The sequence below is a fragment of the Dermacentor silvarum genome, chromosome 7 (genome assembly GCF_013339745.2).
Source record: "Dermacentor silvarum isolate Dsil-2018 chromosome 7, BIME_Dsil_1.4, whole genome shotgun sequence".
Lineage (NCBI taxonomy): Eukaryota > Metazoa > Arthropoda > Arachnida > Ixodida > Ixodidae > Dermacentor > Dermacentor silvarum.
Genome location: NC_051160.1, coordinates 67654598 through 67680403, shown reverse-complemented (window position 1 = coordinate 67680403; position 25806 = coordinate 67654598). Strand labels below are relative to the sequence as shown.

The window sequence follows — 25806 nt, the reverse complement described above, 5'->3', positions numbered from 1 at the left end:
AGTACCATCTCCAACAAATAAGCTTTGCCGGCAGCTATTTCTTGTTTACATCTACTACAGTGCCTAGAATATAAGTATATTCTGGGCACTGTACATCTACTCTCGATTACGGGAGAGCAAGCAATTTAAAATAAAAAAAAAACAATGTGCGAAGCGGTACACACTCCGCCGAGAAAGCACTGTCAAGGCTACCGTAGCAGCCACCTTCCAGGCGGGGACGCACTCGCCACCGCTAGAGGCGTTCGTGCCGACGCGGAGTTAGATGTGCGACCCGGACCGGACGCCAGACGCGTGCTCCTGAGACCAACCGCACATCGACGTATAGTCCTCCGGGCAGACGCGGATTCCGTTGCGAAACTGCAGGTCTTCTGAAAGCCACTTCCAAAGAAAGAATGAAGAGACAAAGGTGAGCACTTTTCTTGTTAAGTGAAGCCAAGTTATTGTGTGACAAAATCTTGGGGGGAACAAGCAACGAACGAGTGTCCTTTCTTTAAAATCAACGTGTCATTCGAATGAACTGTGTAAAGTACCCACTGCGTCACCAACCAGCGAATGATTTAAATCACAGCGCTGTAATTCGCTGCAGTGTTCAGTGATCCCACGTCAAGCGCGCTTTAAAAAGAACGTCTCGCGTTTCCCGTTAACAAAAACGCGGGCGCTGAGTAGCTCTAGGGCGCTGAAACACCTAGCAATTGCTTTACAGACGCCTTCTGTAATTACCATCGCAGCCGTAATTTAACGGCTGCTATGCAGCGGATTCCGAATTACGACGGGTAACCATCCTCGATAAATGCTTCGAAGGCGCGAAGATGACAAAATTCGTGGCTGTAGTTTATTCGAATAGATCTTCAACTTGGAATAAATGTCCGCCCCCAAGGTATTACAAGCTTTGGTAAGCAGGTCCAATCGCTCAAAACAAGTACATAACTTAGAAAGGATGAACGAACTCCGTAGTAATGTGCAGAGTTTCTTTGCACGCTTCTGGCTTCATTTACGCTGAAGACAGTGGTTAGGAAGTAGGTCAACGTTGCATGGAATTCGAACACTGGGGTCGTATTCTCGGACGGTCACTTTCGGTGATATCGCGTTCAGAGAGTGATTATTGGCTGGTTGAGCGGAACCGGACGAGACGATTGGCTGATTGAGCATTACACCCAGTGTTCAGAAATGCATCTTACTTTAAGCCCATGCTTGATTTTATATAAATGACGCCTAGACGTGAACGTGCCCAAGACGCCCATTGCGTTTCTTTGGTGCGTTCACAACGGGCGTCATTTAACGCATGTTAAGCGTGGGCTTCAAGTTAAGGCGCATTTCTGAATGCGGGGTTAGTCACGCGAAAGCGATAGTAATCGCCGAAAGTGATGGTCCGAGAATACGACCCCTGGACACTGTCGTTACAAGTGTACGGTATGATCCGGACACTCTACAATTTATTGCGATAGCAATTATACGGCGGCTTGAAGCGGCCGTCGGTGTTGTCGTGCTGTGCTGCTATCGACTGCGCATGCGCGGCCCACTCGAGGAGTATAGGTGAGGCGTAAACTCGTAAAGGCTCATGGGAAACGTCGTCTGCTCGGCGCTTCCGGCTCAACCGCTGACGGTTCCGGCGCGCAATTTTCCGTTCGCGGGGCCGGTCGCGTTTGCTCTCTGTGCACTTTCATCATAAAGTATCGCCCACGCTGCAAATATCTAGAGCCCGTGACGTACGCATCGATGACTGACCATTATATCTGAGCTTAGGCAGTCATTTAAAATATTTTTTTTCTAGCCGAATTGACAGAACACGTGAATTAGGTATGCGTGCTGTCACAGTCGCGGGTTTATCTTGAATGACGAATCGCACTTCCTTGTTCTTAAGTGAATTCTGTTCGGATCAACAATGGGAGTGATCTTGTAACATTTCAATGGTGAATATCAGATTTGGGCTAGAGCCCGTCGTATACACTAACGTGTTTGCCTTTGATCGTAGTCCTTGATAAATCGCGTTGAGCAAGCGCGCACAGCTAAGAAACTTGGCTTTACTTAAAAAAAAAAGATACCCACACACGTGTAGCTTTTCGAACTTTTATGCCACTGATAACGTAGATGCTTGGACCAGTTGGTATGACATACAAGGAATTTTATATCATTTTACAGCGAACCTTTATAGGTTTTGCGACGTTTATCATGCATGTGTTGTTTTCTACAATAACTTGCTGTCCACGTTACTGATAATATTTCATGGAACATGTTTAATAACCAAACGTTAACGACGCGATCGGCATGGTTTAACGATATTTTAACGTAGTATCTCTTTCTGCAACTTCACCAAAACATTCGTTATAAAAGTGTACAGAAATTTATAACACATTTTAACGCGATCCAAGCTGCAGTATACCCCTTGTGTTTGGGACACTTTGTGATAGTTGTGTAAGATATGAAACGCAAGGTATGCTAGAAGCGTTTGTCGACTGCAGTTGACTTCCGCGCACGCTTGAGTCTGTCTTAATATGCTTTCGACGTCTCTTTATAAGTAATATTGCAGCTTTGTGATCGTTAGGCTAATGTTTCTCGTCTTGTGCACCTTTCACAAAACATACGAGAAAAATTATCGTATCCCGGCCACGGCGGCCGCATTTCGATGGGGGCGAAATGCGAAAACACCCGTGTACTTAGATTTAGGTGCACGTTAAAGAACCCCAGGTGGTCCAAATTTCCGGAGTCCCCCACTACGGCGTGCCTCATAATCAGAACTAGTTTTGGCACGTAAAACCCCATAATTTAATTTTTTTTACGAGAAAAATTACGGTCTACGCTTTTTAAATCCTTCCACTACACCTTGCTCATCTTGCATGCATCTAGCACTAAATTAAGGTCGCTATACTATGCAAGTTATTCGCTTAAATGTTGTTCCAAGACATTCGTGCCAAGAAAAAGCTATTGATTGGAACCGCCTGCCCGCCTCTAACGCCTCCACTACTAAACCATGCATGTTTGATCAAATCAGCCTAGTGAAACTTAGATGTAACAAGTAAAAAAAAATCAGATCCCTATTACACTACCGTGCAGATGGAATCCAGCGAAGCTGTGGTGGGTTCTGTCGTTGGCACGAACAGAATTCACTTTAGAACAAAAAAGTGCGATTCGTCATTCAAGATAAACCCGCGACTGTGACAGCACGCATACCTAATTCACGTGTTCGGTCAATTCGGGTAGAAAAAAATATTTTAAATGACTGCCTATACTCAGATATAATGGTCAGTCATCGATGCGTACGTCACGGGCTCTAGATATTTGCAGCGTGGGTGATACTTTGTGATGAAAGTGCACAGAGAGCAAGCGCGACCGGCCCCGCGAACGGAGAATCGTGTGCCGGAACCGTCAGCGGTTGAACCGGAAGCGCTGAGCAGACGACGTTTCCCGTGAGCCTTTACGAGTTTACGCCTCACCTATTGGAAGGCCTCCACAGACACGCCATGCGTTTGGTTGCAAAGGCGATGAAGTGGACACCGTCCCGCGCCTATCAATTTGCTCTGCTGGAGCCCTAGCAAGCAGTGTTCTGGTTTCCACTGCCACGGCCGCTGGATAAAAAAAAAAGGTGCGGCCCGCCACGTCGGGCACACTCCTATGGGAGCGAACGTGACGGCCGTAGTTGCATTGTCGGCCGCTTGGCTGGGCCGAACGGCGCTAGCTGAGGGGGCCGCGGCGGATCACACCGTTTTCGATGCAAGCGGCAGGCCGCACCTCTTTTTGTAGCGTTAGCTACACTGGCCTAGCCAAGCCCGTTTCGCGCGGCACATCAAGAGCCGTGCTGCGCATGCGCAAGGATCAGTGATGTCACACAGCTTGCGCACCGGAGCCACCGGAGCCGGCACCTCTCGCGCACTCCGCCGCGCGCGACTCACCGCCGCCGGTCTGCGCATTCCAGAGGAGTGACGTCGTAGCCGTGGTAGACGCACTGGCGCCGGCGCGCGCTCGCTGTGCAGTCGCCGTCTGACACTGCGCTGGAGCCGCTGCGCTTCTGACTGGCGTTTGTGTGTGTCAATGGAGCAGCAGTAAGCATGGCAATCAAGCTGATCCTTGACAATCTAGACAACCAGGAAAGCTAAGAATAATCAGCTGAACCTTTGCTAACGCTACGTATATCCTGGCATAGCCGAGCTAAGCCACTGCAACATTTTTTTTTTATCCGGCGGCCGTGCCACTGCTAGGACAAGCGTTTTGCGCCATGCATTAGCGTTCCTCCTGAGCAGCTGCGGGCATGCCACATCGTGGTGCAAACACAGGTCTGAGCGTCCGCGTACAGTAAACGTAATCCTTTCTTTGGACGCTGTTAAACGCCGACAGTTCTCCTTCAGTGTCATATCGGCCGCCAGCGACGTGCGTTGCCTGGAACCCCGCTGGCAGGTTCATCATCGCGCCTGTTCATGACGCTTCCTCATCGCGCCATGAGATTCGCCTTTTGGCGAAACTTACGCTTTTAACAGCGGAGCTGTTTAAGCTCTTAGTTAGCCTGCGTAATGCGGGGGTATGATTACCTTGTAGTGATTATCCGTTGTGCGTGAGATCACGTGCTACTTTCGTCTATTCGGAGCGACATTACGCGTTTGTCACTCGCGAATACGCCAGCCGATTCGACAGCAAAACGCCGAGACGCCATACGCGTTGTCAGATGGACCCTGATTTATATTCACCTTGTTACCTTCTCGCTATTTACGCCATACTCTTTTCGTGCCACAGTTGGCCGAGAGGCCGAGACGCGGGTGTGATTTTTGCGCTTTATTCAAATGGAAGCGCAAGTGAAAATTGGGAGGAGGCTTAAGCTTCGCTTTTAAGAGTGGAACGCGATAGCATTCAAAGATCCCTGACTGCTACTCATGGTTCCTGACAACTGCAGCTTATGCAACCGTAATGGTTACTGGCAAACACTGGCGGCGAACGCTATGCACGTAGGCGAGCTCTCTGGTGGAAACGCGGCCTCTAGCGTGGGCCGATCCCGAAGATAATGCAGAACCGCGCCAAAGAAATTACATCATGTTCAGGTTTCCGTATTTGTTTCGCACTTTTAATATTTCAGTCAGAGAAGATTTAACATAAAAGGCATGCGCTGTGGGTGTTTTGTTGCATAACATTTGGTTGTGGATTGTCATTCTAAAAATTCTGAGGAATAGCTTTGTGAAGAATACAAGGCAAGGTATGAGCAACATTAATGATAGAATGGTGTGGCATACCTAAACGTGGTTGGGGATTATTTTCTCGGCCGCGGGCGCCAATGCCGACACCCTATTTTCTGCGACACGGGGCCCTAAACGCTACCACGTTAAAACTAGCTGAAGCCCTATACTCATCTCCTCTGTGAACAGGAATGGCCATCTAACTCCGTCAGATCGCAGTTGGCAACAAGCATCCTTAAGTGAACAACCGCTGTTTAACCGGGGGTAAGGGCGCACGTGTAACGAGGGTATTAACAAAAGTCACAACCACTTAAAGCCAACAGATAATTTAAACAAGGAAAGCCTACTTGGTACCACTTCTTTGCTTGATTTAAATGTAAAAGTTCTAAATAAATGAGACTGGGCGAAAAAGTTCTTAGGTGTCCTTAGCTATCACCTAAGAGACGCGAAGGCAAAAGCCTTGTGAAGCCTACTGTAATTCACCTTAATCCTCCTAATTCCACCGTAATTTACCCTAATTCGCCGTAAGGCTTTAAACCAGCCTTAAGACCTACTTAATACACCTAATCCGCATTAGTCGACCCTAATTGACCTTAATCCACCCCAATGCACCTCAATCCACCCTAATCCCCCCTAAGCCTCCTTCATCCACCTCAATCGATCTTTATCCATCTTAATCCGCCTTAATGCACCCCCAATCCACCTTAATTATATTTAACCGACCTTAATCCACCGTAATGCACCTTATTTGACCCTAATCCACCTTAACCCACCTTAATCCAATCACTAATCAAACGTTCATTAACTTTGCAATGCATTAATCATCTCTTATTCACGGCGGCATGCTTTGGTTCGCGTCTGGCCTTTGGGTAACGTGACTTTCGGTACCTAACAACGCGACCTTGAAACAGAGATCTAAGGCTTTTGCTTTAAAGGTAACTGGCCACTGGCGTTATATAAACCAGCGTCTTCGCACTACTCGTACGAGGTCTTTACTCAATGAGCTACCGCGATGCCGTTTTCCCATCCATTTTCTAGTGCTATGAGCACTACAGTTAACCCTCGGAGTCTTTGTAAACGTCACCACTGATGCGTAATGCGAAGACGTTCGTATCCCACCTGCAGCCCGCTGTTTTCTCATCCACTTTCATTTTGGGGCCAAAAATAGGCGGCAGTGATTTCCCACTGGGGAATGACCAAAAAATTAGGGGCAGCTTCAAACTATACTCGCGGTTCTGTGATAGTGAAAGGAAAGCTACGGGCGAGTGGCTGCTGCAGATGTGTTACCACGCCAAGTTGTCCGGCAGCGTTTGACAGTGCTTTTGGTTGCTCGGAACAGACGCTGAATCGACGCAGCTTCCACGTGCGATCGTTTCACGTTTGCTCAGGCGCGGAAGGGAAAATCCGCAAAATAAGCAAGCTTTTGCTCCGAGTGGTGTTTCTAGTCTTATTTAATTGTTGCTAATAAGGTGTTTCTGTTTTCTCTTCCACAGCCTACACTAACGTGGATTTAAACGCGGCACTCTTTTCAGAAGCGCTCTCACTTGTACGCGCTTTGCCTCCGTAGCTTTCCCTTTATTGCCACAGAAAGTGGTCCGCGAGTATAGTGGTGCGAATACTGGACAAACAGCGAAGCTGGCGACACCACCTAGCTTTATCTCGGTTCGACCAAGTTTTTGTGAGGTTATGCTTCAAGACTCGGCCACGTTTTGCGCAAGGCCATCCCGAAATCCGTCGACAGCCCAAGGAGCAACGAACACTCGGTCATTGAAGTATTGGACGCTTCCGGACTAGTAGCTCTCGTCCTACTCGACATCTCTCGAGTAGCGGCTCGGCGGCTTTTGCGCCGCAGCTTCCTCTTCTTCGGCCGCCCCATCTTCGCGGCGATGTGCTCGGCGCGGAGGCGGCGGGGCTTTTGTGACGCCGCGGCAGCGAGGCGGAGCTATATATCTCGTGGGTGGGTGCAGGGACGTCACGGCTTAGCTCCGCCTCTGCGCAGCCGGGGCAACCACTCCGCACAGCGCGTTGACGTCATGGCTCGGCAACGCTAACGCGAAGCGATGCGGCTCGCGCATTGACGTCATGGCTCACGCAGCTGCGGCGAGGCTCGGCGCGTTCGGCGCAGCTGGGGCGAAGCGTTGCTAGGCGACGCATGGTGACGTCATCGCCTGGCGGAGGTCTTGCGGCGTACACTCGACGGACCATCGTCGAGCTTTACAGCTTCCCTAGTTCACAGGGGTATGTGCCATTGCGTTTACACCCTTTCTGCACAACCTCCAGGATCGGACCACATTTCGGGCTTAGACCACCGGGCTACCTCCAGCTTAAGCAGCTTCGCTGTTAATAGTCCATAGCATTCCTTGGAATCATAGCTTATGAAGCTTATACTCTACCCTTGGAACAAAGACTGCCATGTTTTAAGAGATAAGCTAGTCTACCGAATACCATGCAAACTATAACGATCTCCTCCTCAGCAAACTGAGTAGGGGTCCCAAACTTGTGTAAGGTAAATGAGTGAAATATGGTTGCAATGCTTTTTTTAATAATTTGCCCACCGACGCACTCACCAGCGTTCCGACGCAACCTTCTCTGCGTTGTTGCAGGCGAAATTCTCTCGTTGCGTGCGTTTTCGGCGCGTACCTTTCCCGCGCAAAGCTCTCGCGTGCGTTCCCCCCTCGGTAAGGTCCAGTCAAAATGCGCCAAGCGCCTCAACGCGCTCGCTTGCTCGCGAGAAATACATGAGTGTTCTATACCGCTTGTCGATGCATGCGTCCACGGCGCAACGGTTTCAATATCGGACTTCTCTACTCGACACCCTGTGGAATCCTGCCATCTGACTATTTCAAAGGTTTTTATTCAACTACAAGATATTTTAAAAGAATACTTAATTTAAAATGGTGAGCCTACGAAGCCGTTTGAGCCAGATGGACGAAGTTTAGGCAAACTCGCCCATCGTTGCTAACCATGATAATCATAAACTAACCATAAAACTCATAAACAGTGCTCAAAATCACAAACAAACCATCATTCATGGTAAACTAACCCTCATCCATCATAAACTAACTATCATCCATGGTGAACTAACCCTCAACTATTATAATCTAACCATCATCTACGGTAAACTAACCTTCATCCATCATAAACTAACCATCATTCATAGTAAACTAACCCTCATCCATCATAATCTAACCATCATACATGGTAAACTAACCCTCATCTATCATAAGCGAAACATCATCCATTGTAAACTAACCCTCATCCACCATAAGCTAACCATCATCCATCATGTGCTAACCATCATCCATGGTAAACTATTCCTCATCCATCATAAACTATTCTTCATCCATGATAAACTGAACCTCATCCATCATAAACTAACCATCATCCATGGTAAACTAACCCTTATCCATCGTGTACTAACCATCATTGCCATGCTGGCTGAACCACCCCGATTGCAGCTCCCGCAGACACTAGGGCCAGAGTTAAATTAAATTGTGGGGTTTTACGTGGCAAAACCACGATCTGATTATGAGACACGCCGTAGTGGGGGACTCCGGAAATTTGGACCACCTGGGGTTCTTTAACATGCACCTAAATCTAAGTACACGGGTGCTTTCGCATTTCGCCCCCATCGAAATGCGGCCGCCGTGGCCGGGATTCGATCCCGCGACCTCGTGCTCAGCAGCCCAACACCATAGCCACTGAGCAACCACGGCGGGTAGGGCCAGAGTTCCCTCTAGTAATTATTGCACGAACCTCTATGGTTTGGGCTTTGAGCTGATCTCCGTCTGCAACTGGCGGCTTTCTGACAAAACACTGCGTCGAGGGTGCTTGCGCCCACACATAGATGGCTATAAGAGTATTGAAGTTTGTGTTGTGTATTGACAGAAATTCACCTGGTGAAGCCTACAGATGGCGGTACGGGTTTTTTGGAACAGGAAAGGGAAGGACTAACGAAACTGAGCAGAAAAATACCCCGGGCACCATGCCAATGACTGCTACAGTATAATAAACAAGTAATTCCCCATTGTAATCATTGTATTTTGGCTTTCTGTGGTTGTGATTTACGAAAACCGCCCGCCCCCCTCCTTCGTTCCCGTGTCTAATGGTATTCCCGTATTTCGCATTGTCTGTGTTTCACGACTGCCGCGTGCACAGCCTAGTGCGTCGTGGCGACGGGTTGGTTCGCTGGTTTTCATTTATGTATGGTTAGAACTCAATTGAACTTGTTTTTCGCCTTCTTCGTTTACGAAGATTAGGTCCTCGCGAATCACCGTCGGGCTGCTGTAATTGTTCTCTGGCATTCTCTCCCTGACCGCTAATTGCTCGATGTGTCACACGATTCGCGCGTGCATCGTATGACTGTCGCTGCATATAATTTGGTGATTGATCTTTCAGGAAACAAGCTGTACCACGCAGTGTGCTTCCTGAGGATACTTCGGCGCAGTTGGAAAGACTCGAGGTGAGCTATTTCTTCCGAACACGCTATTCGCGTGTGTCTACGGATTTTAATGTGTGCGAAGCGCACTGAAATTTCTTGGGCAAGCAAACTGGGCAAGGTATGCGCTCAAAGAAAAAAAACCGTTCTTGTCTCAACCTTTTCTTCCTGTGCATATTCTCTGCACGACCATCCTAGGTTCCCCAAGTCCGTCAATGCTTATTGCGGAGCGCTTCAGCCACCTGCTCAAATATAGGCATTACATGCATGGGCCTAAACTTTGTCCTTCCGGCTTGTAACGCGTTTGTCGTTTTTTTTTTTTTTTGCTAATTTATCATTTAAAAAATGTTGCATTAGACTTAGTACAGTAAGCGAAAGCTTACTACAGTAAGCTTACTACAGTACGCATTTGCGCAGAAACCTATTGCCTTCTTGTGTTTTTCAAAAAAAAATATGATTACTTGGAAATTCAGAAAGACGACACGTAGTGAACAACGTCACAAGAATATCAGAATAGAAAAATTCATGTAACGCCCACCAGCTAAGTCATCTCAGCTGGCAGCACGGTGCGCTAAGTCATTCCTCTTGGAAACTGTGCATATATAATGAGTTAGTGCACCTCAACTCGCTTATGTGTGAAGTGTCTTCTTTCTTTCTTCGTAGCCATACACTTTTGTATTGTGCTTCTTTATCAGCTCCATTTTTGCGATACCCGTCGTTAAACTGTGCTACAAAATAAGCTACAGTTTCGTATAACCATTTCCAGAGAGTGGCTTAATTCACACACACATACACGCACACAGACACACATATAGACGCCCAACAGGCAGCGAAATATGCCAGGGAGACAGAGCGCTCTGCCCAGCTAGAAGAAGAATAGGGACTAAAGGAAGTGCCTCGCAGAGTGGCGCATCTCTCGAGGCGCAGCGGAACTCACGGACAGCTGGCGTTCAATACACCTCAGGCAACCCTGTGTCAGCGCAAAAACATGACAATCAAGTGTACGGTGCCCTGTATCTGCATTTTGAACGTCGCTATTGGAAATGACACCTAAATCTTCAGCGTACTAGAAGTTACAGCTTGAGTGATATTGTGAACAAACATCAGGAAGAACTCGGAAGTAATATTTTTTTAAACTTGTTTGGACAGTAACTAGCATATGAAATGAGGTACGTGTACAAAGGGTCCTGGGACAGAGACCGCCTGTTTTTACCTTTTGACTGGTTGCCCGGATGATATCGTTTTGTTCTCGCAACGATGCTCAGATGTTCCCGTTTGAGTGGTCGGATAACGGCTCTGGCTTCTGCCTCAAGGTGACTTGAAGGTCGCCGACAACGGGAGCTAAAAGCATTTCATGCTCAATAATCTGAGTAACGCCAAGCGACGGCAAACAACACTACCTCGGTCCTATCCAGCTACGTGGCATTTGCACATTTTTATATCTTCGCGCATGATATATGGGACAGGTTGTATATATCAAGTTGCGCAATAAATGAGAAAATTACATTAAAAAAATGGTACACAGCTCAAAAGTGACGTAACTTCATTTTATTACTGACTAGCATGTTACGAACTCCAAAAAAAATTTTAATGGTGCGGTAATGTGTTCAAGGTAGCACATCCTCGTACATGGACAACGTACGTAAGCACTTCCTCAAGCTTGTTATCGTGAAAACAGCTTTTATCGGCCTAAATATGGAGAGGAGCACGTAGCATCGCGAATGTGGTTGTCATGTTGGCGCTGCATCGTGGATTTTCATGTCAAATAGCCGTATTCAATTCACGGATGCTTTTCATCATTTGTGACGACACAATACGCTAGATCAATTTGTTGTCTTAAAGGCTGAGGTTTCAGAACAAGTCTAACCCACTTGCGCACATATCCTCGCAGGTTCGCGTCACATCAGGAATATTGTACCCTAGTGTTCAAGAGTGAATTTTATTTCATTAGGTTTAACGGCGATCTGCAATACTAGTTTAACAAGGAGTCTTAGGAAGAGAGAGAGAAAGAGTGTGTGTGTGTTTGGGGGGGGGGGGGGCGATGTCACGCTGTGAGGTCCTCGATGTCGTTGCTGGGCCCTTCCAAAATCAGTAAAAATATTTTAATATTCTTAATATTCTTATTATAACTATTATTATGACTAATATTGTTATCTTGCGGTCCTGATGACATCCCTTCCGCAATCTTAAAAGCGTACGGCGGTATATTTGCCCCAGTATTGACATCTATATTTAATAGCTCTCTGAATACTTCCACTTTCCCTCGCATGTGGAAAACTGCTCGTGTTTTTCCTGTATTTAAGTCTGGCTGTAACACCGATGTCTCAAGTTATCACCCGATTTCTCTGTGCCACGTCTAAGGTTTTTGAGCTTGCGCTTCACAACGTATTGTCTTGTACTGTGAAGAACGCATTGATTCCGAATCAGCATGGATTCCTCACCGGCCGCTCCACTATCACAAATCTCGCAAGCTTCATGACACATATCTCCGCGCCGGTACTTCAAAGGGGGCAAGTAGACATCATATATTGCGACCTCAGTAAAGCTTTTGTTGGGGTAAGCCACTCACTGCGTGCTTCTCATCAAGCTTACGCACTTTGGTGTTGACTCGTCAATTGTAAATCTCTTGAGGAATTATTTTATTGGTAGATCATGTTTTGTTAACTTCAACGGCCAAACGTCTTCTTCGTACATGGTAACTAGCGGCGTTCATCAAGGATCAGTTAAACAAAGGAGTGGTCCTACTCCTTTGTTTAATTTTTATTAATGGCATTCTTTCCGCCATTCGGCATTCTTAATTCCTTCTATATGCCAATGACACAAAGATTTTTAAGGCAATTCACACTGTTGATGACTGTCGCATCCTGCGGTCTGACCTGCTTTCGTTTTCTAAACGGTGCACAGATATTAACCTCACCTTGAATGCTGCTAAGACCAAAGTCATGACTTTCACCCGCAAAACAGCAAGCATCTCTTTTTTCTTATTCAGTAGATTCTGTACCATTGTGTAAGGTCCGTGAGATCAATGATCTTGGTGTACTTTTTGATACAACCTTACACTTTTCAGCTCACACTAAACGCGTTGCAATGCGGGGCATGCGCATTCTTGGCTCTGTTTGCAGACTTTCGAGAGAATTCAATTCTCCTACACCGTTCGCAAATTGTACACAACAATCTGTCTTCCTCAACTCGAATAGGCGTCGGTCGTCTGGGACGGCATTTCTACATCCAACAGTGACATTATAGATCGGGTCCAGAAAAGGTTTCTAAGCATATATCATCACCGCTTTGCTACCACGAACTCTGGGCCCTGCTCTAGCACTGTCGGATTATTGCCATGGCCCTTACTTCGCTGCTGACGTAATCGCGCTGACCTGCTTTTCCTTTTCAAACTCCTTCACGGTATCCTCATGTGCCCCAAACTCCTCAGTTGTATCAAGTTTCGCATTCCGCGCAAGATCACCAGAGAACACCGACCTTTCCATGTTGCTGCCTGTCACTACCAACATTCAACCATCCACAGAATACGGAGTCTTTATAGCACCCACTTTCATGACCTTGATATTTTTCACAACTCTTTGTCTTTATTCTGCTCTGAGCTTTCCGTTGTTGTGTCTTAGTTTCACATATTCTTCTACTTCCCTTCTCCTCCTTTTTATTATGTATGCATTTTGCGCCTTCGGTTACATGTATGTACACTTTTCCTTTCAAGATTGTTATTTTTTATTCATTGTTTTTTACTGATATTCCCCTGCTGTATTTGTATTTCTTTTTCTATGTATACGTGCGCCAGCACCTAGACCTCACGGTTGTTCCTGGGCACGATAAATAAATGATTATTATTATTATTATTATTATTATTATTATTATTATTATTATTATTATTATTATTATTATTATTATTATTATTATTATTATTATTATTATTATTATTATTATTATTATCATACGACGAGGACCTTGAGCTTCTGAAGTCTGGTGAGAAAGCTTTCACGTGTAACCTGTGCCAGAACGCCGACCACGCCGACATTCCGGCGGCTAGGCTTAGCGATCCCAACACGCCCGCTGCTTCCCCATCGGCGACCCATCCACAGGGCCCCGCTCTCGTCGGGACCGGTTTTGAGGCGGTTGGTGACATGGCGGCCCTCCGTGGCCTTCTCCTTCAGGCGCTCGAGGGAATATCCTTCCTCAGCGATGAGGTGGCGCGGCTGCGGAATGATAACGAGCGTCTGCACAGGGTAAACGCGCTGGCATCCGCTCAGCAGGCCGAGACTATAGGTGCGCTACAGGTCGAGGTGCGTTCCCTGCGTGATGTGCTTGGCAAGCCGTCTTCCATTTCTCCTACTGTGATGCCGCCCACTTCTCCTACTGTGCTGCCACTCCACCCGTCCAAGAAAACCTATGCTGCGACCGTCCAGACTGCTTCGCCGAGTGCTGTCACCGCTGACCATCTCTCCAAGGCAACTCGGAGTGAACGTCGGCCTGCTTGTTTTGGAGCTGGGGAGAGCAAGGCAATATCTGTAGCGAAACGCGCCCCGCGACCGAAAGCCATTTTTGTGTCCAGGCTTTCTCAACATACGACGTCTGCGGATCTGACTGCTCACCTGTCAAACGTCGGAGCACCGCCAATCGCCTGCAAAAACCTGAAGACGAGGCATAATTCCTATGCCTCATTTCTCGTCTGCGCTGACGAAGCCATCGACGATGAAGCACTTAAGCGCCTGAACGACCCGTCTATGTGGCCAATGGGGTGCCTGTTCAAGCCGTTCCGTGGGGTGCTACACGACGGTATGCTTCATGCTTCAGAGAAGACCCCAAACGATCAAAGTGGTGTGTAATCTGGACACTTTCTACCAAAACGTTCGTGGACTTCGCACCAAGGCATGTGAATTTTTCGCCAATGTCATTTCGTCTTCCTTTCCTATTTTTGTTATTTCCGAAACTTGGCTCTGCATTGAAATTTCCTCCTCAGACTTTTTTCCGCCACATTCTAACGTCTTTCGCAGTGACCGGGACTTCAGTGGAGTTAAGCAAAAAGGTGGTGGCGTACTTATTGCCGTTGACAACTCACTGACATGTGTAAGGCGCAGCGACATAGAAAGTGTACAGGAATCGATTTGGCTTCAAGTCAGCCTAGCGTGTTGTGAAAAATTGTTAATCGGAACCTTCTACGTTCCACCGAATATTTATCCTGCTTTGTTTGATCAGGTCATCTCTTCTATTGAAAATGTTTTATCCTCCCATCGCAAACACAGAGTAATCCTTCTTGGTGATTTTAACACACCAGGAATTTATTGGACCGCGCTTACATATTCTCATTATAATCATTACATAGAGAACAAATGCAGCCTGTTGTTAGATTTTATGTCCTTCTGTTCTCTTCAGCAGCACAATTTGATCGCCAATTCCTGTGGCAACGTTTTAGACCTTTGCCTCTCTAATGCTCAAGCTATAGATGTTTCCTGCTCTGACATTTCCCTTGTCCGTCCCGATAAGTTTCACCCCTCACTTAAGATAACTTCCTCTGTGTCAACCTTGAAGCAGAGCTTCTCGACTGGCATTAATGAATCTTCTCGATTTGCTTTCAAGCGGGGTGATTATGTTGGCTTGTACGACTTCTTGTCCACCAGAGATTGGTCCCTGGTCACAGATAAAACATGTTGATGACCAAATAGATCAGTTTACAGAGCTTGTTTTGAGCGGTATGCGCCAATACATTCCTCAGTACAGTCCTAGGCACTCTAAATATCCCAATTGGTTCTCATCTGAACTTATAACTGCCCTAAAGCATAAAGATCGCGCGCACCGTAAATCCAGAATTCCTGTGTCTAATGAGTGGAGAGAAGAATTCCGCTTTTTTCGAACTCTCTGCAAACGCCTCTATAAGCGGGATCATGACGCATATATTGCATTCTTGGAGAAGAGCGCCTCCGACCGGCCGGCGGAATTTTGGAAGTATATCCGCAAGCGTACCAGTAATCGCGGAGAGTGTTTTCGCCTGCTCGACTCTGGTGGAGTAGAAGTCCAAGCAGTAGCGGATTGTTTTGCTGCACATTTCTCTTCCTTATATAAGCCTTCAGGTTTCAACGCTGGTGTCCGTCAGCAGCACACAACGGCTCCTACATCTATAGTCCTGTGTTGTTTGGTGCAAAGCTGATCATCGAATGCCTTAAGCGCTTGAAGTCTTCCCTATCTTGCGGTCCTGATGGCATCCCTTCCGCAATCTTAAAAGCGTACAGCGGTATATTTGCCCCAGTATTGACATATATATTTAATAGCTCTCTGAATACTTCCACCTTCCCTCACATGTGGAAAACTGCTCGTGTTTTTCCTGTATTTAAGTCTGGCTGTAAAACCGATGTCTCCAATTATCGCCCGATTTCTCTTCTCTGTGCCACGTCTAAGGTTTTTGAGCTTGCTCTTCACAACGTATTGTCTTGTACTGTGAAGAACACATTGATTCCGAATCAGCATGGATTCCTCACCGGCCGCTCTACTATCACAAATCTCGCAAGCTTCATGACACATATCTCCGCGCCGGTACTTCAATAGGGGCAAGTAGACACCATATATTGCGACCTCAGTAAAGCTTTTGATGTGGTAAGCCACTCACTGCTTCTCATCAAGCTTACGCACTTTGATGTTGACTCGTCAATTGTAAATCTATTGCGGAGTTATCTTATTGGTAGATCATGTTTTGTTAACGTCAACGGCCAAACGTCTTCATCTTACATGGTAACCAGCGGCGTTCCTCAAGGATCAGTGTTAGGACCACTCCTTTTTTTAATTTTTATTAATGACGTTCTTTCCGCCATTCGACATTCTTCATTCCTCCTATATGCTGATGGCATAAAGATCTTTAAGGCAATTCACACTGTTGATGACTATCGCATCCTGCCGTCTGACCTGCTTTCTTTTTCTAAATGGTGCACAGATAATAACCTCACCTTGAATGCTGCTAAGACCAAAGTCATGACTTTCACCCGCAAAACATCAAGCATCTCTTTTTCTTATTCAGTAGATTCTGTACCATTGTGTAAGGTCCGTGAGATCAATGATCTTGGTGTACTTTTTCATACAACCTTACACTTTTCAACTCACACTAAACGCGTTGCAATGCGGGGCATGTGCACTCTTGGCTCTGTTTGCAGACTGTCGAGAGAATTCAATTCTTCTACACCGTTCCGCAACTTGTACACAACAATCTGTCTTCCTCAGCTCGAATACGCGTCGGTCGTCTGGAATGGCATTTCTAGATCCAACAGTGACATTATAGATCGGGTCCAGAAAAAGTTTCTAAGCATATATCATCACCGCTTTGCAAACACGGACTCTGGGCCCTGCTCTAGCACTGTTGGATTATTGCCATTGACCTTACTTCGCTGCCGACGTAATCGTGCTGACCTGCTTTTCCTTTTCAAACTCCTTCACGGTATCCTCATGTGCCCCGAACTCCTCAGTTGTATCAAGTTTCGCATTCCGCGCAAGATCACCAGAGAACACCGACCTTTCCATGTTGCTGCCTGTCACCACCAACATTCAACCATCCACAGAATACGGAGTCTTTATAGCACCCACTTTCATGACCTTGATATTTTTCACAACTCTTTGTCTTTATTCTGCTCTGAGCTTTCCGTTGTTGTGTCTTAGTTTCACATATTCTTCTACTTCCCTTCTCCGTTTTATTATGTACGCATTTTGCGCCTTCGGTTACATGTATGTACACTTTTCTTTTCAAGATTGATATTTTTTATTCATTGTTTTTTTTTCACTGATACTCTCCTGCTGTATTTCTTTTTCTATGTATACGTGCGCCAGCACCCAGACCTCACGGTTGTTCCTGGGCACGATAAATAAATAATTGAGTGATTGATTGATTGATTTATTGATTTATTGATTGATTGATTGATTGATTGATTATTGGACACTTCTGCCTCTGGATACCCTGGCAGAGACAACGCCTACATAACCAGCCTGCAGTGCACGACGCTCTGCAGTCGGCGGCGATACAACAACCAGACACTGACAGTACGTATTTTACAGGTACTAAGGTACAGGTACTAAGGCACTATTACAGCTAACTAAGGTTTTTGCCGCCGACTGCAGAGTGCACCTTGTTGAGGGGTATTATGGACAATTGTATTGCTTGTAACAAACTGCTGCCCGATGATGGTCGTTTTATTAAATGTGCAGAGTGGGGAAACCTGTATCATTTGGGACAGCAATGCTCAGAGCTAATTCAAAGCACCTTCGCAGCGAAGAGTCAAAGTAAACGTGAGTCATGGGTGTGCAAAACATGCCGCGCGCCAAAGCAACGAGGTGGGACGGGCTCGCAGTCAACAATTACGACTCCACCAGAAGACACTCCAGAAGCTGCGTTAATGCCAGAGCTCGCAAGCATTAAGCAAACTTTAACCTCGTTGCTGACCTTACATGGAAAAGTAGACTCACTACTCCTCCTGAAAGTTGAATTCACAAATTTGAGTATGGCAATGAAAGACCTAGAAGAAACAGTATCTTTTATATCTAAACAATACGACGTGGTGTTAGCACAGCTTTCAGCCAGTAAAGAACGGAAAGCTACGCGGGAACCACAAATCGCTAACCTGAAGACGCAAGTGAAAGCACAGGCGGAGCAGCTTCAGCAGCTTCAACAGGATCTAAATGAAAGCGAACAGTATGGCAGAAAAATGAATTTGGAAATTGAAGGGCTACCTGTAGAACACGAGGAAAGCATAAAAGAAGTCTTGTCAAACATAGCTGGTAAGCTGGAGCTATCAGAGTTCTGTAGCTCTGATATCGAGGTGGTGCATCGCTTGCCAAACAAACATAAGACAAACCCGACAGTACTAGCACGTTTTTCTTCCGTGACCGCAAGGGAGGCGTGGTTTGATGCACGGGGTAAGCTGCGACGCTTGCACCAAAACGGACAGCTACCGAGACTTTTTATCAACGATAATCTGACAACAATGAACCGAAATCTGTTATGGCGAGCTAGAACTGCAGCAAAAGAAAATAGCTACAAATTTGCAAGGGTTAAGGGTGGAAACATTTTCGTGAAGAAGGACGAAAATGCACCCCTGATCCGAGTTAAAAATCTCGCTCATATTCTTAGAATTTCCTAAGCAATATGGCAGTGAATTTTGCCTCTGTCTCAAATTTCAGCGAGTTTAAAGATTTATTTGTTGCCAGCCGTGAACACGATTTCACAGTAGTAAGTATTAATATCAGTAGCTTACGAAAATAATGGGAGGAATTTAGTGTGGTAGCTGAATCAGTCGCAGATTTATTGGATGCACTTTTATCAGTGGAAACTAATGTACCAGAGGATTAGTTAACAACTAGTTAACAACCAGGTATAGATGGGGTGGCTGTTGCCACACTAAGAAGAAATTTTGGCACATTAGCAGACATACTGCTTTTTAAAAGCGTTTGAAACTGTTAACCATGACGTTTTATTGGAGAAGTTGTTTCGTTTGGGTTTCAGGGGACCCTTTTTTCATCTTCTCTATAATTATCTGCATGACAGGTCACAGGTAGTCATGGGTAGTAAAGAAATGGTTAGCAATAGGAAATATATTACAGCTGGTGTTCCCCAATGATCCGTGTTGTCACCGCTGTTATTCGATTTATTTATGAACGACTTTCCCTCGATAATCAGAAAAGCCACGGTGTATATGAATATGGAGATGACACGGTCCTACAGACACGCCACATACGTTATGAGGAAGCTAATAACACTCTACAAAATGCGGTTCATAAGGCCATGCAATGATTTGAAGAAAATTGTGTGTTTATCAATGCTAAGAAAAGCAAACTCATGTGCTTCCGAAGTCCATTAAAAACTCAAAACATAAACTTACCAATATTTTTACATGATTAACAATGCAATTCATGTAACTGTACTGCTGTAGAATATGTGGAGACATTCAAATACCTGGGTATAACGTTCCACAGCGGCATGTCATGGCAATATCATATGGCATTTTTATGTGGTAAACTAAGGAGTGTTGCATATCTACTCTTTACCATAAAGGGTTTAGTACCTGTACCAATCAAGAAAATGATAGTTCACGAACTAGCGTACAGTGTGCTGAGGTATGGCATAACAATTTTCGCCTTTTGTTGAGAGAGCTGGAAAAATCGGATTGATAAATTACTAAAAAAATATATTAAAAATGTGGCTTATGGTACTGTACTACATTCCAATAATATATTTCACGAATTGGGATTTTGCACTTTCGAGGATTTGTTTATCAGGACGCTTATTATTCGACATAATTGGAGTGATGAACTTAAAGAGGCATACGTTGCTCCTCGATTGTTGAGAGAAAAAAAAACGTTTTAGGGTACCCTATTCTGCTACTAAGTATGGAGAATCGAGAAGTGTATACATCCCAAAAATATTAAATGATTTGTCTGATTGTTTCTTTTCTGCAACTTCAAAAAACAGTTGAATAAATTATTAGTGAAACGTTGAATTATTGTTCCCTTTCGTTATTTCAATTACTTATGCCTTTGTATATTTGTTTGCAATGTCATTGTCTGTTAACGTGTAATTACTACCAACTATTCGTCTGAAAGCTGTTAAAAAATCATTTAATACGTAAATATGTAACCACATCGCTGTACCAACTCTGCCGGGCCTTGTCACACAAGTCCTCATGGACTTAGACCGGCCCGTTTCTTTGTATTCCTTTTGGATGTGTATCAATAAATTACCGTTATTATTATTATTATTAGTGGTAGAGCGCCCGCCTCGGCTGCGGGAGGCTATGGGTTCGATTCCCACCGCCGCCGGGCACCCACTGGTTCAAATGGGTACAAGCGTGCCCCGGCCTGGCGTTCGGCTTTCTTCAGGGGTGATACGCTTGGGAAAGGAGCCTGCGCCCTGAATTCCCGTCGAAACCAACGTGAGCACGGAAAAAAAGTGATGTCTGGGCCGCTCCCATGGCGGTCATTTCCCATGTGGCGCACCAAGCACCTATTGAGGTGGGGGCACCTTCGGGTTGAGGTCAAACACCCCTTTCCAAGCGTTAAGGTCCCATAATGGCCGAGCACCAGGCCGGGAGCGCGCTTGTACCTATTTTACCGGTAGGTACCCGGCGGCAGCACTTGCCTCCCGCAGCCGCGGCGGATGCTCTTCTACAAGGCCGTCTGTGGTTGGACAAGAGGCGCCCAGAGACAAGAGCTGAAATCTCTATTGGGCCCTCTTTCGAGATGTGGACCCCCACGACAGCCGAGCACCAGGCCAGGGGACATCTCTACCCATTAGAAAGACCGGTGGGTTCTCGGCGGCACCGGGATTTGAACTCGGTACCTCCCGCATACGAAGCGGATGCTCTACCGCTAGGCCATCACTGCGGTCGTTGACCGCCTTGAATATTTCTCCCCTCTCCTGCCGGCGACTTAGAACTAAATATCAATCGTATTCTTCTTTTCATGTAGCCGTCGATGAAGAAGCCCTTAAGCGCCTGAACGACCCGTCAATGTGGCCAATGGGTTGCTTGTTCAAGCCGTTCCGTGGTGTGCTACACGATGACATGAGTCATGCTACTGAAATAACAACCCCCAAGGATCATAGTGGCGTGTAATTTGGACATTTTTTACCAAAACGCTCGCGGACTTCGCACCAAAGCACGCGAATTTTTTTGCAATGTAATCTCATCTTCTTTTCCTATTTTTGTTATTTCTGAAACTTGACTGTGTGGTGACATTTCGTCTTCAGACTTCTTTCCACCGCACTACAACGTCTTCCGCTGTGATCGGGACTTCAGTGGATCTCAACAAAAAGGTGGTGGCGTGCTGATTGCAGTTGACAATTCACTGAGATGTGTAAGGCGCATCGATATAGAAAATGTACGGGAGTCGATATGGCTAGAAGTCAGGCTAGCCCGATGTGAAAAATTGTTGATTGGATCGTTCTATGTACAGCCAAATATTTCCCCTGTTTTGTATGATGAGGTCATCTCTTCCATTGAAAGTGTAATATCCTCCCATATAGTAAGCACAAAGTAATTCTTCTTGGCGATTTTAATACACCAGGTATTCATTGGAACACACTTAGATATTCTCATTACAATCATTACACAGAGAAGAAATGCAGCCTGTTGTTGGACTTTCTGTCTTTCTGTTCCCTTCAACAGCATAACTTAATCCCCAATTCCTGTGGCAACGTCTTAGATCTTTGCATCTCGAATGCTCAGGTTTTAGATGTCTCTCGTTCCGAAATTTTCCTTGTGCGTACCGATAAGTTTCATCCGCCACTAAAGATAACTGCCTCTGTGTCAGCACTGAGGCAGAGCTCCTCCAGGGGCGTAAATGAATCCCCACGCTTTGCTTTCAAGCGTGATGATTATCTTGGTTTATATAATTCTTTGTCCACCACCGACTGGTCACTGGTTGCTGACAAAAGCAATGTTAATGACCAAGTAGATCAGTTTACAGAGCTTGTTTTGAGCAGTATGCGCAAATACATTCCCCAGTACAGGCCTAGACGCTCTAGATATCCCCACTGGTTTTCGTCTGAACTCATAATTGCCCTAAAGCATAAAGATCGCGCACACCGAAAATCCAGAATTCCGTTGCCTAATGAGTACAGAGAATAATTCCGCTTTTTTCGGGCTCTCTGTAAACGTCTCTATAAGCGGGATCAAGATTCATATATGGCATTCTTGGAAAAAAGCGCCTCCGACCGGCCGGCAGAATTTTGGAAGTATATCCGTAAGCGCTCCAATAAACATGGAGAGGGTTTTCGCTTACTTGACTCTAGAGGAGCCAAGCAGTCGCGGATTGTTTTGCAGCCCATTTCTCTTCCTTATATAAAGATGCAGGTTTCAACGCTGGTGTCAGTCAGCAGCACACGACGGTTCCTACATCTAGTGCGGTGTTGTTTGATGAAGAGCTTGTCCACGAATGCCTTAAGCGCTTGAAGCCTTCCCTATCCTCCGGCCCTGACGGCATCCCCTCCGCAATTCTAAAAGCTTACGGCAGTATATTTGCTCCAGTATTGACATCTATATTTAATAACTCTTTGACTACTTCCACTTTCCCTCACATGTGGAAAACTGCTCGTGTTTTTCCTGTATTTAAGTCTGGATGTAAATCAGATGTGTTGAATTATCGCCCAATTTCTCTTCTCTGTGCTACGTCCATAATTTTTGAGCTTGCTCTTCACAACATATTGTCTTTTACTGTGAAGAACTCGCTCATTCCGAATCAGCATGGATTTCACACCGGCCGCTCCACTATCACAAATCTCGCAAGTTTCATGACACAGATCTCCACGCCGGTACTTCAAAGGGGGCAAGTTGACACCATTTACTGTGATCTCAGCAAGGCTTTTGATGTAGTCAGCCACTCGCTGCTTCTGCTCAAGCTTACGCACTTTGATGTTGACTCGTCAGTTCTGAATCTCTTGCGTAGTTATCTTCTTGATAGATCGTGTTATATTAAGGTCAATGGCCAAACATCTTCTTCTTACTTGGCAACTAGCGGCGTCCCTCAAGGGTCAGTATTAGGACCACTCCTTTTTTAAATTTTTATTAATAACGTTCTTTCGGTTATTCGGAACTCTTCTTTCCTTCTATATGCCGATGACATCAAGGTTTTTAAGAAAATTCGCACTGTTGATGACTGTCGCGCCCTGCAGTCTGACCTGCTTTCCTTTTCTAAATGGTTCAAGGATAATAACCTTACCTTGAATGCTGCTAAGACCAAAGTCATGACTTTCACACGCAAAACAGCAAGTATTTCTTTTTCTTATTCTATAGATTCTGTGCCGTTGTGTAAGGTCTGCGAGATCAATGATCTTGGTGTACTTTTTGATGCAACCTTACACTTTTCGGCTCACACTAAACGTGCTGCAATGCGGGGTATGCGCTCTCTTGGTTCTGTATGCAGACTATCGAGGGAATTCAAGTCTCCTGCACCGTTCCGCAAATTATACACAACCATCTGTCTTCCTCAACTCGAATATGCGTCGGTCGTCTGGAATGGCTCTTCTAGATCCAACAGAGACATTATAGATCGTGTCCAGAAAAAGTTTCTAAGCATATATAATCACCGCTTTGCAAACCTGGACATTGCACCCTGTACTAGCACTGTTGGATTGTTGTCATTGCCTTCACTTCGCGACCGACGTAATCGCGCTGACCTTCTGTTTCTCTTTAAACTCCTTCATGGTAACCTCACATGTCCCGAACTTCTCAGCTGTGTCATGTTTCGTATCCCACGCAAGATCACCAGAGAACATAGACCTTTCCATGTTCCTGCCTGTCATCACGAACACTCAACTGTCCACAGAACACAGAATCTTTATAACGCTTACTTTCGTGAACTTGATATCTTTCATAACTCCTTGTCATCGTTCTTTTCCGAGCTTTGCCTTGTATTATAATTTCATGTATTGTTCAAGTGCCCTTCGCCTCCTTTTTCTTTTGTATTTACTTTGCGCTTTGTTGTCCGTACTCTCTCCTTTTCACCATTTTTATTTTTATTCATTTATTTTTTAATGATTTTTCCTTGAGTGTCTTGTTTTTGGTTTGTAATGTATGCGTGCGCCAGCACTCAGACCTTAGGGTTGTTCCTGGGCACGTTAAATAAACATGATTTATTTATTTATTATTATTGTTATTATTATTATTATTATTATTATTATTATTATTATTATTATTATTATTATTATTATTATTATTATTATTATTATTATTATTATTATTATTATTAACGTTGTCCTTGTCCTCGCTACAACCATTTGCGGGTGTTTCCGTTGCAGCGTATGATCGACTTCATCCTACGAATTCTGCTAGACGTCCTGGTGGTCCTCATCGATCTGTGCCGCAGTCTTCGAACAAGGGCATAAACGCTGCCCTGTCCCGTGGACGTCGGAATTTCTTTCCCTTTATTTCATGTACATTAAGCAATAACTCTTGATCACATGAATAAACCCTGTATTTGTCCTTCCGGTTCACGATTAGCGGCCGCATTGACAGTTACCGGGAAGAGCGTATCGCAGGTCCCCATATAACTCTCCTCACAACAGCATTTCATAAGGAAAATAAGCAACCAAATGTACAAAATGTGCCATGGAAGTTAAGGCGCGAGTGCGGCCATAATGTCACACAGGAACACGTGCAATTTGCATGAACAATTTGCATTAAAACGGGAAGGGTTGGGGAGGGGGGAGGTGGAGGGAGTAGAGGTAAAAGTGTGCCGAGTGGCTGGCAGCCAGACGTATTTTACGTTTACAGACGCCTTCAAGGTCAGGACCGAGTGCTGAAGCCTCGTGATGGACAGAAACCAATCAGACGACGCGACTGTCCGAGCATCTGGCCGCCGAGGGGTTCAATTCAATTCTCTTTATTTGCCAGAAAATATTCTGGCTGGACTCCTGGGCTGATAGCTGCAAGAATACAGCTTGACGGGACCCAGGAGACCATACATGCTTGGCAACTAGTGACAGGTAAACATACCAACCCTTCGAAAGGCGCGTTACAGCGGACTTCGTGGTAGGCCACCGATGTGTGGGGTCCTGATTCACAAGCCTGAGAAGTTGGCCGCAGCAGCTACACAGGGGACGTATTCTGCGACGATCACTTTCGGCGATGCTATCACCTCAGCCGTCAGGCGCGCGCTGATTGACTGTACTTGATCACTACGTCACGCGACGGTGATAGTATCACCGAAAGTGATCGTCGCAGAATACGTTCCCAGTTCGAAGTCGTGGAGAGGCTTCCCCCTTCACAGCTTAAAATTATGTCATGTAAGGACGCCCCCCCCCCCCCCCTTTGTTTCTTATTTCCTGTTACGCTCAACACGCTCAATGTTACGCTCAATGTTTACAACTCAACATAGAACACAAATACGAATAACAGGTTCCATAGGAATTTCGAAGAAAGAATAACTAATTTCTACCAGGAGCCACGTCTGCCAATGCGCTTCGCCAGAAGTTAGCGGTCACTGGCTGGCGTCCTTTGCAAACACCAGCCACCATTTCGCGCGAGAATCAAGGAGTTCGCATAAACGCGTGAAGTGAGCTGGAGAGAGAGAGAGAGAGAATAAACTTTAATAAAAAGAGCACGCCAGCGTAGGTAGCTCCCCCGCTCTGCAGTGGGTGCGCACCGCGGAAAGCGTACTGCGCGGACTTCTTGGCTTTCCTGCAATGCACAATGGCCCCACAATAATGGCAGCCAGCACGTTCTCAATATTACA

At 45.7% G+C, this 25806-nt stretch overlaps 1 long non-coding RNA gene across 1 annotated transcript; it reads left to right on the top strand.

Annotated features, from left to right (window-relative positions):
• Positions 1-234: 234 nt before the first annotated feature.
• On the top strand, positions 235-24546 carry LOC125946790 (uncharacterized). Its single transcript, XR_007467882.1, has 3 exons — positions 235-406; positions 9555-9618; positions 24371-24546. It is a non-coding gene; the product is annotated as an uncharacterized LOC125946790 (long non-coding RNA).
• Positions 24547-25806: the final 1260 nt, after the last annotated feature.